We start from the raw sequence: 17,540 nt of genomic DNA on the forward strand, positions 1-17,540 counted from the left end.
TGTTTAGTGTATTTTTTACCACATTTTATTGTTGTGTATATTGGTAGGCTATAGCCTATAATAATACCGCGAAATTCAGTGCGGTCAATATGACCGTCTATGGTCGAAATAGGTAAATATGTTCATTTGTTCTTTTGCCTTATGTGTAATTTATATGAAAAACATTTTAAATGAAAATACAGACACTTTTAGGAAAAGTCAGGTACCAGCAGGATTGTATTTATTTTTTCAACAAAGTTATTGCAGATATAAAATTCAAAACGGTCAAAATGACCGCCATGGCTGTTCTAGTGTTAAGATGTTTATGACTTTGGGGACATTTACACATAAGTGGGCAGTGGAATGGGGGAAAACGCAAGGTCGAGACGTGCTTTTAAAAGCTGAACTTCTTTTCAATTGAGCGCCGCGTTTTTAGAACGCCGTGTCATGCGCGAGACGCTGCAGAAGAGCGGGCGCAACGTCCGTAGTGCGCGTATGCCTAGAAAAGCAATGAAAAAGCGCGTTCTGTATGAACGGACCACTGATCTATATAGAATGACTGGATAGCTCATGACGTCATAAACAGTGAAGCCACCGCGCCGCCATATTGGTATTCCCAAGTGAGCTCACGCGTTCTATTGAATCAATAGGAAATTTTATGATTTGACTGAAAAAACATTGCCTAACGAGACACAGTTTTTAAATCTAAAGTCTCCCTGTACATTCTCACAACGCAAACATCCTAAGCATTTAAATGGGTATTTGTTTAAAGTCGGAAATTTTTCCTGCTTATTAAAAAACGGCAATTTGTTTGCAAAACGAATAAAAAGCTGTACGAGAACACTATCGGCCTTCACTGAAAAGCTATCTTCACAGGTAAGAAAAACAGTTTGATACTATTAATTATAGTGAATGCTAAAGAACTATATTTTTGTGAATTGGTGAATATTCAGGTGAATATTGTTTCGTAGCCACGAATTTATAATACCTCAGCAGCACGTTATACTAATTTGTTCCCTCGTTTTATTATATTGTATTATTGTAGCCACGTTGTAATTCGTTAAATCAAAATGAGGGAGGGAATTAGTTCGTCGTTCAAGTCGTCGTAACAACTAATTATTTAGATCAGTGGACAGGGCGCAAGAACAAGCAGAGAGAGAGCCCCGGCCGCGCGCGCGCACTCTCACCGCCTTCAAACATCACGAGGACTGTAGGCTATTGCTCTCTCTCTCCCTCGCGCATATCAACATCAATTGACACAATAGTAAAAGGTCGGTAGACCCATTGTGTTTTATAGATTAGTAGTTTGTTCATATAAAGTGTTTGATTAGCAAGTACATGTTCAGGAAATGCATAATACAAATTGTATGGGTTAATGTAACGTTAAACGGACTCTGCACGAAGCTCTTTTGAAGTTGTCAAATGGTGTCGCTATTGGACACTTAATTGTGATTATTGCTGCTCTGAGGTTTCTTATAGGCTACTGTTGACTGTTTTATCGTTGTTTTTTGAAGAAGCAGCAGCTCTTGCCTCGGAGAAAACAACACGGGCATAGCGACAATTTTGCATAAATTACTACTAATAGGGCTTGAATTACAACCTGTGGGCAGTTTTTCCTACATCCTTTTGTGAACGTCGTTTTACACTTGTATGCTGCACAGCGGATCATCTTAAAAGTGCCGTCGGAGCTACCAATCTCTGTATAACGGGCGTTGGAGCCCTCTGCTGGTAGGGAATCGTAAGATGGCCGCTCGAACACTTCCGGTGGCTTCACTGCCTAGTGGCAGTTTAGAACGTCATGAGCTATCCAGTCATTATATAGATCAGTGGAACGGACCCTTACACAGATTTCCAGATGAAGTGTTCTTAAACAGATTTGGAAAGATGTGCTGTCTTATTCCTCCATCTATTTCAAATCCATCCCATACAAAAATGTAATATATGGCCATATATGTACTTATATTTTAAATAGCATGACATATATCTATACATATATTTGACTTGTATGAGAACACAATATATGCCTGCAACATATATCTATACATATATTTGACTTATCTGAGAACACAATATATGACTGCAACATATATCTATACATATATTCGACTTATCTGAGAACACAATATATGCCTGCAACATATATCTATACATATATTCGACTTATCTGAGAACACAATATATGCCTGCAACATATATCTATACATATATTCGACTTATCTGAGAACACAATATATGCCTGCAACATATATCTATACATATATTCGACTTATCTGAGAACACAATATATGACTGCAACATATATCTATACATATATTCGACTTATCTGAGAACACAATATATGCCTGCAACATATATCTATACATATATTCGACTTATCTGAGAACACAATATATGACTGCAACATATATCTATACATATATTCGACTTATCTGAGAACACAATATATGTTCAACATATATCTCTACATATATTTGACTTATCTGAGAACACAATATATGACTGCAACATATATCTATACATATATTCGACTTATCTGAGAACACAATATATGACTGCAACATATATCTATACATATATTTGACTTATCTGAGAACACAATATATGCCTGCAACATATATCTATACATATATTTGACTTATCTGAGAACACAATATATGACTGCAACATATATCTATACATATATTTGACTTATCTGAGAACACAATATATGACTGCAACATATATCTATACATATATTTGACTTATCTGAGAACACAATATATGACTGCAACATATATCTATACATATATTTCACTTATCTGAGAACACAATATATGACTGCAACATATATCTATACATATATTTGTCTTATCTGAGAACACAATATATGACTGCAACATATATCTATACATATATTTGACTTATCTGAGAACACAATATATGCCTGCAGCATATATGAACATGTATGTGTCCAAACATGTGAAGAAAATATTTGAGTTCATCCATATATGATACCATATATCTGCATATATTACAGTATAGTATTGGTTTCTCGCATATATGGACAACATTAATTATAAATATGTGACATACATATTTGTTTTCAACATATTTAATAAATGTATGTAAACATACACTGTAACCCTTTACTGTAAATTTACAACGAATTTCTTACAGAATTGTAGGCTACTGTATTTCCATAATACAGTATTAAGCTGTATCTTTTACAGAACAGCTGTAAATATACAGCACATTTATGTTTTCGTCCTGATAAATTCGTTACCATCATACTGACTGAAAAGGCATTGCATTGTGGGATTGATTTCTTTCGCGCTCAATTCAGTTCAAATGTGACGCGTCATGCGAGCAGACAGTAACGTTAGGCAGCTACAACAGGCAAACTCGTTTTGTCAGCGGGATTCAACTGAACAAATAATCATTCCTGTTATCAAGATAAACAATGTCTGCGAATCTGTGAGCAATTTTAAAGCTTTTTTGAGGTTCGGTTCGGTTCGGTTCGTGTTTCAAACATTAGTTGCCTGTGACGCAGCAGAAAATGGACGACGTTAACGGTAGCAGCTACCTGAAGACGGATGGAAGAATTTGTCATTGAATAATCTAACCTGCGCGTGACGATAAGTGGGATTTAGAGTTTGAGAAGATGGAGAATTGTTCAACTGAGTGATACGGTAAGCCAATATATAAGTTTTTTTTTTTTTTTTGCGTTCGCATTTCTACATTGTTTTCACGTATTTGGTTTGATTTTGCGAACGCGGTTTACTACCGTGGCCGCGCAAGCAATTCACTGACTCTGTTCCACCTGTTTACCAAGTAACGTTAACTTCGACATTTCATATAATAGACAACCTTTACCATGCTATTTGCATGACGTGCATTTGATATTTTTTTCGTTTTAGGCTTTGTAATCTGATGGCCATTGTTAATGTAAGTGCTTTTAAGTAGTGTTACAGTTATAGTCTATGTTGTAAAAAAAAAAAATGCTGTCAAATTCTGTCAGTTCTGTGATCGTGCTTTTGAATCGTTGTCAGAATTTTGCTAGCACATGAAAATCCATGTTCCTAATGCTGTTTTCAAATGTAGTAGGCCTGTTCCTGATTGCCATCCCATGGTCCTACAACTACTCCCTAATTCAAAGAAGTTAGACGGTGTTATCCTTCAAGCAGATAAGTAGAGATTATTCAGCAAATCTCATTAATTTGTAATATGTTTTATGTTTTGGGTTCTGTTGATCAAGGTTGTGCTGTCCTTTTTAAAAATTGTTTCAGAAATTTGCATCGCTGATGTCCAGCAATCTACATTTGCCAGAAAGTCCACGACTTATTTCCTGGTATGTAAACATTAAAGGGGTAGATGAAACCTAAAATGAAAAGCCATCATTTACTCACCCTACTGCAAAATATGTTTTTCTTAATTAGTGTTTTTATTTTGTTTCCAGTCCAGATATCTACAATTCTTACATGAAGCATTTATTAGACACGTAAAAATTGTCTTGTTTTCTGAAAGAATAAGTCAAAATTAAGTGAGTTTATGCTTAAAACAAACAAAATTATATGCCAGTGCATTTTAGCATTCTAAACAATTTTAATTTTTAGTTGAAAAATTTAATTCATAGAACTATGAATAGACAACTACATCGAACCACAGTGGAACCCACAGTAGTTATTTTAATTATTAATATTATTTATTTATTCTTTTTTTTTATTTTCTTTTTTATTCCATTACAGGTCAATCTCTAAGCAACCAGTGCTGGATATTAAGTTTGGAAGGTCAAGGTGTGTGTGAAGGATCACAGCCTCTTCATCACTGGCCTGGCAGCGCTGTTTGCCTCCTCCTATAACTTCAGCTTGCAGTACCAGGAAGAGGCAGCACCTTGAGTTTGGTCAGAGGTTAGTCATTGGCATATTTGCCATTCATACATATATATATATATATATATATATATATATATATATTAGACTGAATTGTGTCACTAACCTTGACTTGACAGTATTTATTATGTTGACTACTGGTATGAACAATATGGCCCTGGTTTCCATACAGGGCTTAGCTTAAGCCAGGTCTAGGCCTTAATAAAATTAGGGTATTTAAGCAGCTTTTATAATAATGTATCATTAAAAAAAAAAAAAACATTACTGGTGTGCATCTTGAGATAAAACAGTGGCAGTCATATATTTTAAGATATATCGGTGCAAGTTGTTTTCAGTTGAAGGATTAGTGAAAATTCTGTCATTAATTACTCGCCCTCATGTCGTTCCAAACCTGTAAGACCTTCGTTCATCTTCAGAACACAAATTAAGATATTTTTGATGAAATCTGAGAGGTTTCTGAACCACCCATAGACAGCAACGTCTTTGCAACTTTTAAGGCCCAGAAAGCTAGTAAAAACATTGTTTAAATAATCCATGTAACTAGTGCAACCTTAAAGGAGAACTCCGGTCAATTTTAACATTGAGCTAATTTTTTTGTAAATTTGGAGTGCTGTCAATACAGAGAACAACGACAAAAATCGGTGTTGCCTACACCGTGTTATCCTCTTTTTAAAATTTGCACCCTGTTGACTTCAATTTTTAAACCTGCTTTTAGCCTCTTAACATCCTTGATGTGTCATACAAGTGCCCAGCCATGTGAGTGATTCCTTCAGAGTGAACACGGGTGAATCTGACTGCAGTAGATGTGAAAGATATCTTGTTGAAACATCTACAAATGTCCGTATATAGGTGAAAATGCCCCTTGAAATCAATTTAAGGTGGCAAATATATTACCCCTTAATAAAAAATGTTAATTTCTGTCACTGCTGTAAACTGACCACTGCATAGAATATGAATATCTTTGTCAGTCAGCTGTCAACAGGCCTAAACAAGCCATGGCACCAAGCACAGAAACACAATCCGTAAAATGTTATCTAATTATTATCAAGAAAACTTTGAAAATATCGATCGAGACATATTTTGTCAATATTGCTCACCCCTAATGCATGGTATTAATTTTGATTTCTTCGGGTCTTAAAAAGGTCTTAAAAAGCCTTAAATTTGACTTTAAAAAATGTGCAGAAACCCTGCTTCATAATATTTAGGTTGAACCACTGTAGCTATATATTTACCAATGTTTTTACCACTTTTCTGGGCTTTGACAGTTGCAATGATATTGATATCAATGGAAGGACAAAACTATCAGATTTCATCAAAAATATCTTCATTTGTGTCCCGAAGATGAACAAAAGTCTTGAGGGTGAGTAATAATGACAGAATTAAAATTTTTGGGTGCAAACATGCATTTAGTCTGGTAAATCATGTTGTCATATATGCAATAAACTTGCAAGGCTTGCAATTAAGTTAAATTATTTCTGTCACAAAGGTTTGGGCTGGATTCTGGCAGTGTGTGCTCTATATAAACGGAGAGTCTAAAGACTGCCTTTCCACTGATACTCTGATGGGACCTGATGAGGGCATGATATTGTTAATGAGCTGGGTGATGAGTAGACAAAAGTTGTAGAATAAAACTTTAAATCTGGCAACCCCACTTCCAAAAATTTAGTTAGTTGACAGTGTGCATGTAAACAGACACATTGAGTTGATGTATTTTACCAGGGCAGAAAAAATATCAGTTATTGATCACAACATCCAACATTGCATTTTTTTTTTCACAACATCCAACATTGCATTTATTTTATTTTTTTCATGTTGTTCAGTTTTAGACCGCTTTTGTGCTGTCTCTCTTTGTCAAAATATATACACTCAGTTAATAATATTTAATTGTTGTTTTTTTCTGCCTTTTAGACGCTTTCTTGACATCAATCCTGAACGTGGATCAAAAACAAAGAAAGGACAAGTAACTTCAAAGAAAACTGGCCAAGTTGTGCAAAACAAGAACACCACTGTAAGCCTACAGGTGTCCTCACTTCTGCGAAACCTTGCAGACTTTGAATGGGATTTCGTTTGCACTTTTATGGACTATGGTCGTTATAAAGCTTGGAAGAGCCAGGACATTTTTTAATAGAACTCTGATTGTATTCGTCTGAAAGAATAATGTCATATACACCTAGGATGACTTGAGGGTGAGTAAATCATGTGCTAATTTAAATTTTTGGGTGAACTATTCCTTTAATTAAGTGCTAACTGTTACCTGTTTAAGTGTTAAAATTGCATTTTATGTTTAAAAAGTAATTCAGCCAACATGTTCACAGAAGGCAATTTAACTAAATAAATGTTTTAAAACCCAGAAAATGTTTTCTTTTTCCTAGTGTGACTACTCTTATGAAACCTTAAAGTATAATATTTTAATTATGTAATAATAAAAGCAGTATTCCCTGTAAAAATACAATTTATTGCTGTCGACAAGTTTAATAATGTAAAATGTGGTATATACTGTATTTGGTAATTACAGTGGAGTACTGTAAATGCTGTTTACTGTAGTAGTGTTGTAAAAATACAGTATGTGGATAGCAACCCAGCTGCCAGTATTTAACTGTAAATTTACAGTGAAAAGTTTTACAGTGTACATGCATGTGATACTGATGCATTTTTAAAGCTGTGGCATATGGTTATGGTACTTTGTGGATGTATTTGTCAAAAATGACAAAGAAAACACTGCATTATTGTATTAAAATACTATATTTGGTATTCACACAATAGACAATCTCCAACTATAGGCATTTAATTTCAAGGCATTCAGATATAAGGTTTGTATCCCTAATACATGTGAAAGTATGTACTATAGAAATAAGTACATATATGCATGTATACATATATGCGTGTATACATATATGCGTCATATATGCGTGTATACATATATGCGTCATATATGCGTGTATACATATATGCGTGTATACATATATGCGTCATATATGCGTGTATACATATATGCGCCATATATGCGTGTATACATATATGCGTCATATATGCGTGTATACATATATGCGCCATATATCCGTGTATACATATATGCGCCATATATGCGTGTATACATATATGCGCCATATATGCGTGTATACATATATGCGTCTTACATATATTTCACATTTATGTGCATATACGGGAAAATATATGGCACTTACATGAAAACGGCCATTTTTGATATATTTTGAAATATATGTTTCATATATGTATATGTGTTTTACATATATGAATTTTGCATATATTCTCATATATGCAGCAGACATACATGGGCACTAACATTATATATGTAATTTACATATATTGACATATATTACATTTCTGTATGGGATGGATCACCCTTCTGTGTTGCTGCTTGTTCATACACAAAAATACAAATGAATATTAAATGAATAAAAGACTATCTAGTATGGAAGCCTGTCTCATATACTGATCATTTATCATTAATGTTATTCACTGCAGAGTGTGCCATGTTTGCTGTGATGCATTTACACGGCTTTGACCAGGGGATGTCGCTATAGCATGGCACGCCCTTCTGCTCCGCTGCTTTACGCATGCGTAGAAGTGCGAGAAAATAAGTCATTATTACGAGAAAGTTTCTCATTATTACGAGATGTATGAAAGTAAAATAATGTCAAATGTTTTTGAAACAAAAAGCCTGTTGAATTGCACTACTTGAAAAAAAAAATAGGCATTGCATTAACCATGCTTGCATTTGAATGCATTGTATTTTTAGGGCTTGCATTTTTATGGCCTGAAATTCAACATGGTTGAATATTTAAAGCTACACTGTGTGATTTTTACCCCCATCTAGCGGTGAAATTGTATATGACTACCCAGTGAATATTAGTTTCTGTTCCTCTCAATTCCGAGGGCGTTTTAACTCCTACGGTGGCCGTATTATTCCAAGATTAACATGGCTTCCAGTTATCGACTCCATGACAATAATAAACAATACGTCTAAAATGAATAAAACTACAGGACAGATGTCAGGAGGTAAACGTCACCCTTGGAATCGGCTATCCCAGCATAATCAGATTAGGCTAACGTTACAATGTGTACAAAGTAAAAGCAATTAAAAATAACTAAAATTTACAGTGTCCTTTTTTTATATAGCTAAAAAAATTGCGCCTTTAAAACTATTCATCACCTGTGATCAGTTGCAGCACAGATTTATGTTACAAGGTAAACAATACTTTTTCACCATTGACGCGAGGATGAAGTTATACTAGAGGTCGTTCTGGCGTTATGCACAACTATGCTATGGTTAGACAAGCAACTATAAAACTTAGAATTTACACAAATGAATTACAACAGGCTGAATTACCTGTCGAGAAGAAAGCAGGCAACCTCGGCGTCCGTTTTAAAATCTTTTCTCCTCATGAGCTCTGGGAAAAGTTACTCCAGTATTGACTATGGTCTTGCTGATTTGTCTGTCGCGTTGACAATTTAATTCTCTCTTTCAAATGTGAGTACACACACACACACACACACACACCACACTATCTTTCAAATCTGCCGGCACTCGCGAGCTCGCGAGTAATCTCCCCCTCGCATTCGTCACGGTGTCACTGAGTGAAAAACGCAAAAGGCGAAGCTTGAATTTACAGGCATGTCCCTCTTTGGTTAATGTAGTTTCAAGATGGAGGGGCAACATGGCGACCGGCATTCGAACCCCTCACCCGTATGTACTTTCAATGGCAGATTATAAACTTAAGAGAATACTTTATTACTTGAAAGAAGTAAATATACATTAATGAGCACATATATTTTTGAAAGAACTAAGTGTTTTTTGCTAAGAATCAACTAAAAAAGTTACACAGTGTAGCTTTAAGCTGTGAATATTTCAATTGAAAACATTTCAAACACATTTTCATTATTAAAAATTTAATAATCCATATTCACCTTTCATATTTCACTTCCAAAATATTCAAACTGTTTAAAAATACAACCTATAGCCTAATATTCAACAGGCAATTTTCGGTCCATTTTATTTCGCTTTGCAAATTCGCTTCCACAAATTCAGTGGTTCAAATTCGACAGTAAATTCAACGGAACTGCAGGAAAAGCAGTAGATTACCGAGATACTCTCCATCTGCTGTTAGTCAACCTCACCAGCAGGTGGTGCAAAAGCGCGTGTTGTGACGAAGACCAGCAACAGTTAGAACAAGTCATTCGTTCATAAAACTCATTTACAGCAATGTAAGTGTATTTGTGATTATTATGAAGGCGGTTTTATGTTAAATTCAGTGTCTTCACGGTTACTTTCCTTGTGTAGCCTACAGGCATCTTTCTCTACCGTGAACAATATTATAATGTTATTCCCCGATGCGGATATACAGATCCAATGTTACATTTTTGAGGTTGACATATATTTCTCTTGGTTGTTTAGTGGCCTTAACTTTATATTGTGGCGATGTGCTGCATGCAAGCTATTAGGGTTTCCCTCAATACTTCAGGATTCCCCTGCTGAACATTGAAAACGCTTAACGTAGCTTAATGGACTAATTACAGTGATATAAATGACTAAACTCGCAGGCAAGCAGATGGACTCAGAATAACGCGCAAAGTTTAATGATGAGCGTTTCCCAATTCCCAGTGATGCATTGGCATAAAGTTGGCTTGACGTATGACGTTGGACATTCGCACATTTAGGGACCGTCTCTAAAGTGTATACGACTTTGGTATACACGTTTCTAACTTCAATAGCATTTTCTAGAACGACTTACAGTCATAAAACCAACTGTAAAGTGTTCATGTAGTGTCAGGCATACTGCGCACCCTTTGGATTTTTGATATTTATTCAAATAAATTAAAGTTTGCTATTGAAGTTAGAAACGTGTATACCAATGTTGTATGCAACTTTTGAGACGGTCCCTAAATGTGCGAATGTCCCATGTCAAGCCAATTTTACATTTATTAGGCTACATTTAGTCATTTATTTAGCAGACGCTTTTATCCAAAGCGATTTACAGTTAAACTAACAATAGGAGGACAACAATAGGCAAGTGCTATGACTCTTCCCAGTTTAAGCTAATGCAGTACACGTAGGCATAGCCTACTATACTATACTAGAGAGAGAGAGAGAGATAGAGAGAGAGAGAGAGAGAGAGAAGAGAAAGTGTTCTCTTACGAGAGGTCTCTCGTATTGCGTAAGGTTAGCTTACGCATCGGGAAAGTCTTCTTTCTTCGAGATCTGAAGCCAAAAAATTATCCTTAATTTTGTATACATTGTCAACGCAGTGCAGCAGCCGACAGACCTAGGCAGGCTGTATAAGCGTGCTCATTGGCTGCTCGGCGGCAACTGCTTAAGCCTATCGGTGAGCGCTCTGAACGCGGCAACCAATGAGGGCGCTTCGCGCCCTCCACACCCTTCTAACCGTCAGAATGGGTGTGGCCAGCGTGTATATATTCAGCGCTCATAGGCTAAAATTCTGATTTTCTTGTCTTCAGCGACGCTCTTCGCATCGCTGGATCTTGAGAGCCGCCGCCGTTGAAACCAGCGACCAGCAAGCTTAGGACAGTGCCTGAGGAAGCCGGCCGTCTTCGCCGCCTTCAGCCATCCGTGCCTGCTACGCTATCCGGCGACATATCCTTTACTTTATTACTGTTTCTGTGTGTATTCTAAAAGAGCATTCTCTCTGTATTCTCTATTGCGGCTCGTGCCGCGCCCCGCTCAGCAACGGAGACCGCCACCTCTCTGCGCTCTCCGCCTGGGCCGCGGGCACGCCGCCACCGCACTCTCCGAGTGTGAAGAGCTTTCAATGTCGACCCTGCGGGCTCGACTTGAAGCTTTCGACCAAGCTGTCGCTCCGCCTGTCCCTGCCGGGCCGCGCAATAAGAAGCGCCGCTCGCAGCGACCACCGGAGACTGTTGTGACTGAGGAGCTCGCCGGAACCTCTCCCTCGAGCTCTCTCTCGCCCTCTCCCTCCCGGCCGCTCAACCGCCGGCTCTCGCCGGCGCCGCCGCCGCGTCAGGAGATGAGGCGAATGTGTTAGATACCCGTACTCTCCCTCTGTTCGAGCCGTGCAACTACGCCGCTCACAAGGGATGGCAGAAGCGGACGGTCTCGGAGCGACTTTCCTCTCCCTCTGTTCGAGCCGCGCAAACTGAGCCGCTCACGAGGGATGGCAGGAGCGGACGGTCTCGGAGCGAGTTTCCTCTCCCTCTGTTCGAGCCGCGCAAACTGCGCCGCTCACAAGGGATGGCAGGAGCGGACGGTCTTGGAGCTCTCTTTACGTTACAAGAAAGCTACTCCGTCCTCGCGCGTCACTCACCGGTGAAAGGGGAACAGAGTGTTTTTCGTCCCGCCGTGGCCTGGACTATAACCTCCATTTCTCACACATTTCTCAGTCCCCTCTTAAGTTCAGGCGACTGGAATTGTTACTATTGCAGTATACGAGCCTGTTATAAATACACGCTCGCCTGCAAGCAAACGCCGTCACAAGACATGATGACGCTAACCGAGTACTAATGTATTCTCCCCTGTGGCTCAGTGGCGGAATCCTAGACTGTCAAGCCAGAGATCCGGGTTCGATCCCCGCTCTCGCGGCAGATAAAGTTTATGCTGTTCGCTTCTCCGAGCTCGCGGCCAGTTTTTCTTACATACAGAAAACAAGCCCGCTCTCTCCCTCGTTGGGCCGCGCAGATTGCGCCGTTCAAGGGATGACAAAGCGGACGGTCACGAGCAGCGTTCAGCGTGCGCGCCTCACTCACCGGCGAAAAGAGAAGAGAGTGTGTTAGTCTCGCTACGGCTGGACAACCGCCAATCCTCACACATTTCTCAGTCCCCTCTTAAGTTCAGGCGACTGGAAATATTACTATTGCAGTAAACGAGCCTGTTTTAAACACACGCACGCCTGCAAACAAACGCCGACGCGACACATGAGGTCGCTTTTTATATGCTCGCGCTAACTGAAAGCTAATGTGTTTTCCCCTGTGGCTCAGTGGCAGAATCATACGCTTTCATGCGGGAGATCCGCGTTCGATCCCAGCTCTCGGGGCAGATAAAAAATTATGCTGCTTGCTTCTCCGAGCTCGCGGCCAGTCTTTCTTACTTACAGAAAGCGAACCCGCCTCTCGCACCACACCTTATCAGGGTGCTCGAGTATTTTTGAGCGTCTAAACACGAGAGAAGAAAAGACGGTTAAATCCCGCAGCCCTGTGGCTGGACCACCGTCGAAGCTTAACGCTCTGTCAGTCCCCGTTGCCACGGCTACTGCAGCTGTTTACCTCGCAGTCAACGAGCCGGTATATCTACCCGCTCGCCTGCGCGCATCCGCCGTTCTCACGGCAACCCAGAGAAATTTCAAAAGAGCATAATGTCTGGTTGCACGGCTGACGCCGTATGTGTTTCTAGTACAGTGAATGTGCCCACGTTCTGTGCTCACCCCTGTACACAAGCACTATACATCCCGTGTCTCTCACAGAGCCCACTCTCATGAAGCAGGCAAAAGCCGCTTTAGTGTTAAAAGTAGGTCTCGTGTCCACTTCTCCGTGCCCACACCTACTCACTGCCCGCTCTGTCACACGGCCTCGCACGACCGGTCATGTTTTAAATGTAAGTCCTGTGCCCGCCCTCGAGCGCTCACACATACTAACTAACGCGCCGCGCCCGCCCCTCCGTTTCGAGCTCTCGAGCCCGCGATGCGCGGCGATCGGAGCCCGGAGGCCATTCTGCCCCTGGCTGCACACGCAAAAGCGTGGGAAGCTATTCCAGGCGCATCAGAACGGGTGCTAAGCACAGTAAAACAGGGCTATACTCTGCAGTTCGCTCGCCGCCCTCCGCGCTTTGAAGCGCGTATCGAGACCAGAGTGAATGGGGAAGTAGCACATCTACTTCGAGCAGAAATAGCTACGCTTCTGTGCAAAAGGGCTATAGAACCGGTTTCCCCTTCCATGAGCGAGTCGGGCTTTTACAGCCGTTATTTCCTCGTTCCCAAGAAGGACGGAGCTCTCAGACCAATTTTGGATCTGAGACGTTTGAACAAGGCTCTTATGAGAAGACCGTTCAAAATGCTCACAACCAGACAAATTCTCGCGCAAATTCGCCCGAGGGACTGGTTTATATCTCTCGATCTAAAAGACGCGTGCTTTTCAGATCCAGATAATACCCCGTCACAGGCCATTCTTGAGATTCGCCTTCGACGGTCAGGTATATCAGTACACGGCCCGCCTGTCGACACAGCGCGCGCGCTGCATTCGACGCCTGGCCGCGTTCCTCCGGCCGGGCAGCACCGTACCTCTCAAAACATTTCAGAGGTTACTGGGTTGTATGGCCTCAGCCGCAGCAGTGCTTCGGCTGGGTCTTTTACGAATGCGCCCGCTACAACGCTGGCTGAATGCCCGAGTGCCTCACAGAGCATGGGCTTCCGGCGGTATTCGCATCAGAGTGACTCAGAGCTGCGTTTCAGCTCTGAAGCCCTGGTTAGCGGCCGACTGGTACCAGCGGGGAGTGACAATGGGAGCTATCTCACACCGCAAAGTTATCTCGACGGACACTTCCACCTCAGGCTGGGGCGCTCTGTTCGAGGGCAAACCGGCTTTTGGCCTATGGTCAGACCGGGAAAAATGCCTCCACATAAACTGTTTGGAGATGATAGCGGTCGAGAACGCGCTCAGGCGCTTCCTCCCATTCATACGGGATCACCATGTGCTAGTCCGCTCGGACAACACGTCCGTGGTATCCTATGTGAACCGACAGGGCGGTGTCAGATCCAGGAATCTGTGCAGGCTGACAGAACGCCTTCTCGTGTGGGCTTACCGCTCGCTGCGCTCGCTGAGAGCCGCGCACGTGCCGGGCCACCTGAATGTCGGTCCAGACAGACTGTCCAGGGACAACATTCCCCCGGGAGAATGGTCTCTGCACCCCCAGACAGTCCAGTTTCTCTGGCGCCTATTCGGCAGAGCGGAAATCGGCCTCTTTGCGTCGAAAGACAATGCTCAATGCCCGAAGTTTTATTCGAAGAGCGAGGACGCGCTGTCCCAGACATGGCCCAGCCTCCCGCTGTATGCTTTTCCTCTGATCTCCCTGTTGCCACAGGTCATTTCGAGGATCAGAGAAACGCACCACTCAGTGCTGCTTATAGCCCCGCGATGGGAAAACCAAACTTGGTACCCAGAGCTAGTGAGGCTGTCGCACTCACCCCCATGGCCGATCCCGGTGAGAAAGGATCTCCTCTCCCAAGCCGGTGGATCGATCTGGCATCCCCATCCAGAGCGCTGGTCGCTGCATGCATGGGTGATCAACGGATACCCGTTGACCTGTCAGAAGGGGTCGTGAACACGATCACACAGTCGAGAGCCCCCTCCACGAGACGGCTCTACGCGTCTAAATGGTCGGTGTTTTCTAAATGGTGCGCTACTAAAAACTTGGATCCGCGCGCATGCGGGGTCCCGCGGGGTGCTCTCCTTCTTACAAGAGCTGTTGGAAAAGGGCAGATCCCCTTCCACGCTCAAAGTATATGTGGCCGCTATTGCAGCGTTCGCTGAGACGACGCGCGGCCGGGCAATGGGAAGGAATGAGCTCATTATCCGCTTCCTCAGAGGAGCTAGACGGATGAATCCCCCGCGGCCCCCCTCGGTTCCCTCGTGGGATCTGTCCTTGGTCCTAGCGGCCCTAGAGGCTTTTCCCTTTGAACCGCTTGAATCCGCGGATCTAAAGTATCTGTCGCTTAAAACCGTTTTTCTGATAGCTCTGTCTTCAGTCAAACGAGAGGGTGATTTGCACGCGCTATCTGTTAGCCCTGCATGTCTTGAGTTCGGGCCGAATGACTCGAAAGTCATTCTCAGACCGAGACACGGTTACATCCCCAAAGCGATTGGAACCCCGTTTAGGGCACAAGTTATGTCCCTCTCGGCTCTGCCAGCATCCGACAGTGGGGACAGTGATAACCTCCTATGCCCTGTCCGGGCGCTGAGAGTTTACATCACGCGCTCCGCCGCTTTCAGGCGTTCAGAGCAGCTCTTTGTTTCCTTCGGCGGACGCACCAAGGGTCTTGCCGCCTCGAAGCAGAGCTTGTCCAGGTGGATAGTGGACGCGATAGCAGCAGCTTATGCCTCCAGACACCTGCAGTGCCCTCTGGGCATCAGAGCCCACTCCACTAGAGGCATGGCCTCGTCGTGGGCCTGGTCCAGCGGAATTTCTAATCACGGTATTTGTATGGCGGCGGGCTGGGCCTCTCCGTCAACATTCGTGAGGTTTTATAACCTGGAAGTTCCTGCCCTACTGGCAAAAATACTGTCAGCATAAGTGACATGTATGCTCTGCCCATTTCTCGTGTGCAGACTACGTTCATATGCTGGCGCTATTCTGGTACTATACTCAGGGTGAAGTGTTTGACTCAGACCGGCTGATCCGCTCTGTTTCCTATTTCCTGTTACGGCTGTTGTCGGTGATGGCCCGCGCTGCTGGCCGCCCGTATTATTCTCTGTCGCGCGGGAATTTTTCCCTTCATGTGAGACCGACATAGATGTCGTTTTTCTCCTACCCTTATGAGTGCTTATGTACTGTATGGGCTCGCTCTGCCGGCCCTACTGTTTGTACTGTTATATGTTTATAGACCGGCCGCGCCGCTCTATTTCATATGCTGCATGAAGTGCCTGTACTGCGCTGGCCCGTCTCTCCGACCGGCCACATTTCCCAGCAGAGTGTTTTCCCCGGTTTCCCTGGGATTCATGGGCTGGATGCTCGGCGCACACGGCGTTGACAAAGGGTTCCCGATGCGTAAGCTAACCTTACGCAATACGAGAGACCTCTCGTAAGAGAACGTACTCGGTTACTAATGTAACCTCGGTTCTCTCTAGAAGAGGGAACGAGTATTGCGTAACCTGCCGTGTCGCGCCACGAGCTTTTGCGCTTCAGACTGCGAAAACCAGAGTTTTAGCCTATGAGCGCTGAATATATACACGCTGGCCACACCCATTCTGACGGTTAGAAGGGTGTGGAGGGCGCGAAGCGCCCTCATTGGTTGCCGCGTTCAGAGCGCTCACCGATAGGCTTAAGCAGTTGCCGCCGAGCAGCCAATGAGCACGCTTATACAGCCTGCCTAGGTCTGTCGGCTGCTGTACTGCGTTGACAATGTATACAAAATTAAGGATAATTTTTTGGCTTCAGATCTCGAAGAAAGAAGACTTTCCCGATGCGTAAGCTAACCTTACGCAATACTCGTTCCCTCTTCTAGAGAGAACCGAGGTTACATTAGTAACCGAGTACGTTAGTATTGATCAAGTGTTGATTTTATGCCAGTATATCTCGAAACGCTCTGCATGAAACTTTGCGCGTTACGTTCATATTCTTAGTCCATCTAGCTAGCCTATATAGTAGCCTACAGCCTACATCCCCAATAAGGTGCGAGTTTGGTCTTTCATATCACTGTATTAGTCCATAAGCTACGTTAAGCGTTTTGTCCCGACGGAAGGGGAATCCTTGAGTATGAGGTATTGATGGAAACCGATCATAATCCTGTTCATGTAGGTAGAGAAAGCTGATGACATGTAGGCTACACAGGGAAAGTAACAATGAAGTTATTGAATGAAACATAAACACAGCTTTTGTGTCTTTATCATCTTTTCAGCATATATACTGACACAGATCATCATTTTATGAATGAATGGCTTGTTCTAACTGTTGCTGGTCTTCGTCACAACACGCGCTTTTGCACCACCTGC

At 42.3% G+C, this 17,540-nt stretch overlaps 1 long non-coding RNA gene across 2 annotated transcripts; it reads left to right on the top strand.

The window, feature by feature from the left end:
- The first annotated feature begins 2,883 nt into the window (after positions 1–2,883).
- Positions 2,884–7,206, top strand: LOC307154040. 2 transcript variants are annotated; one of them, XR_013820260.1, is made up of 5 exons: positions 2,884–3,647; positions 3,876–3,903; positions 4,060–4,306; positions 4,704–4,865; positions 6,756–7,206. It is a non-coding gene; the product is annotated as an uncharacterized lncRNA (long non-coding RNA). The 2 variants fall into 2 exon arrangements; XR_013820261.1 differs by lacking the exons at positions 2,884–3,647; positions 3,876–3,903; positions 4,704–4,865 and adding an exon at positions 6,113–6,207 and having other exon boundaries at positions 4,246–4,306.
- The last annotated feature ends 10,334 nt before the right edge of the window (positions 7,207–17,540 follow it).

The sequence above is a fragment of the Squalius cephalus genome, assembly GCF_949319135.1.
Source record: "Squalius cephalus genome assembly, chromosome: 25".
NCBI lineage: Eukaryota > Metazoa > Chordata > Actinopteri > Cypriniformes > Leuciscidae > Squalius > Squalius cephalus.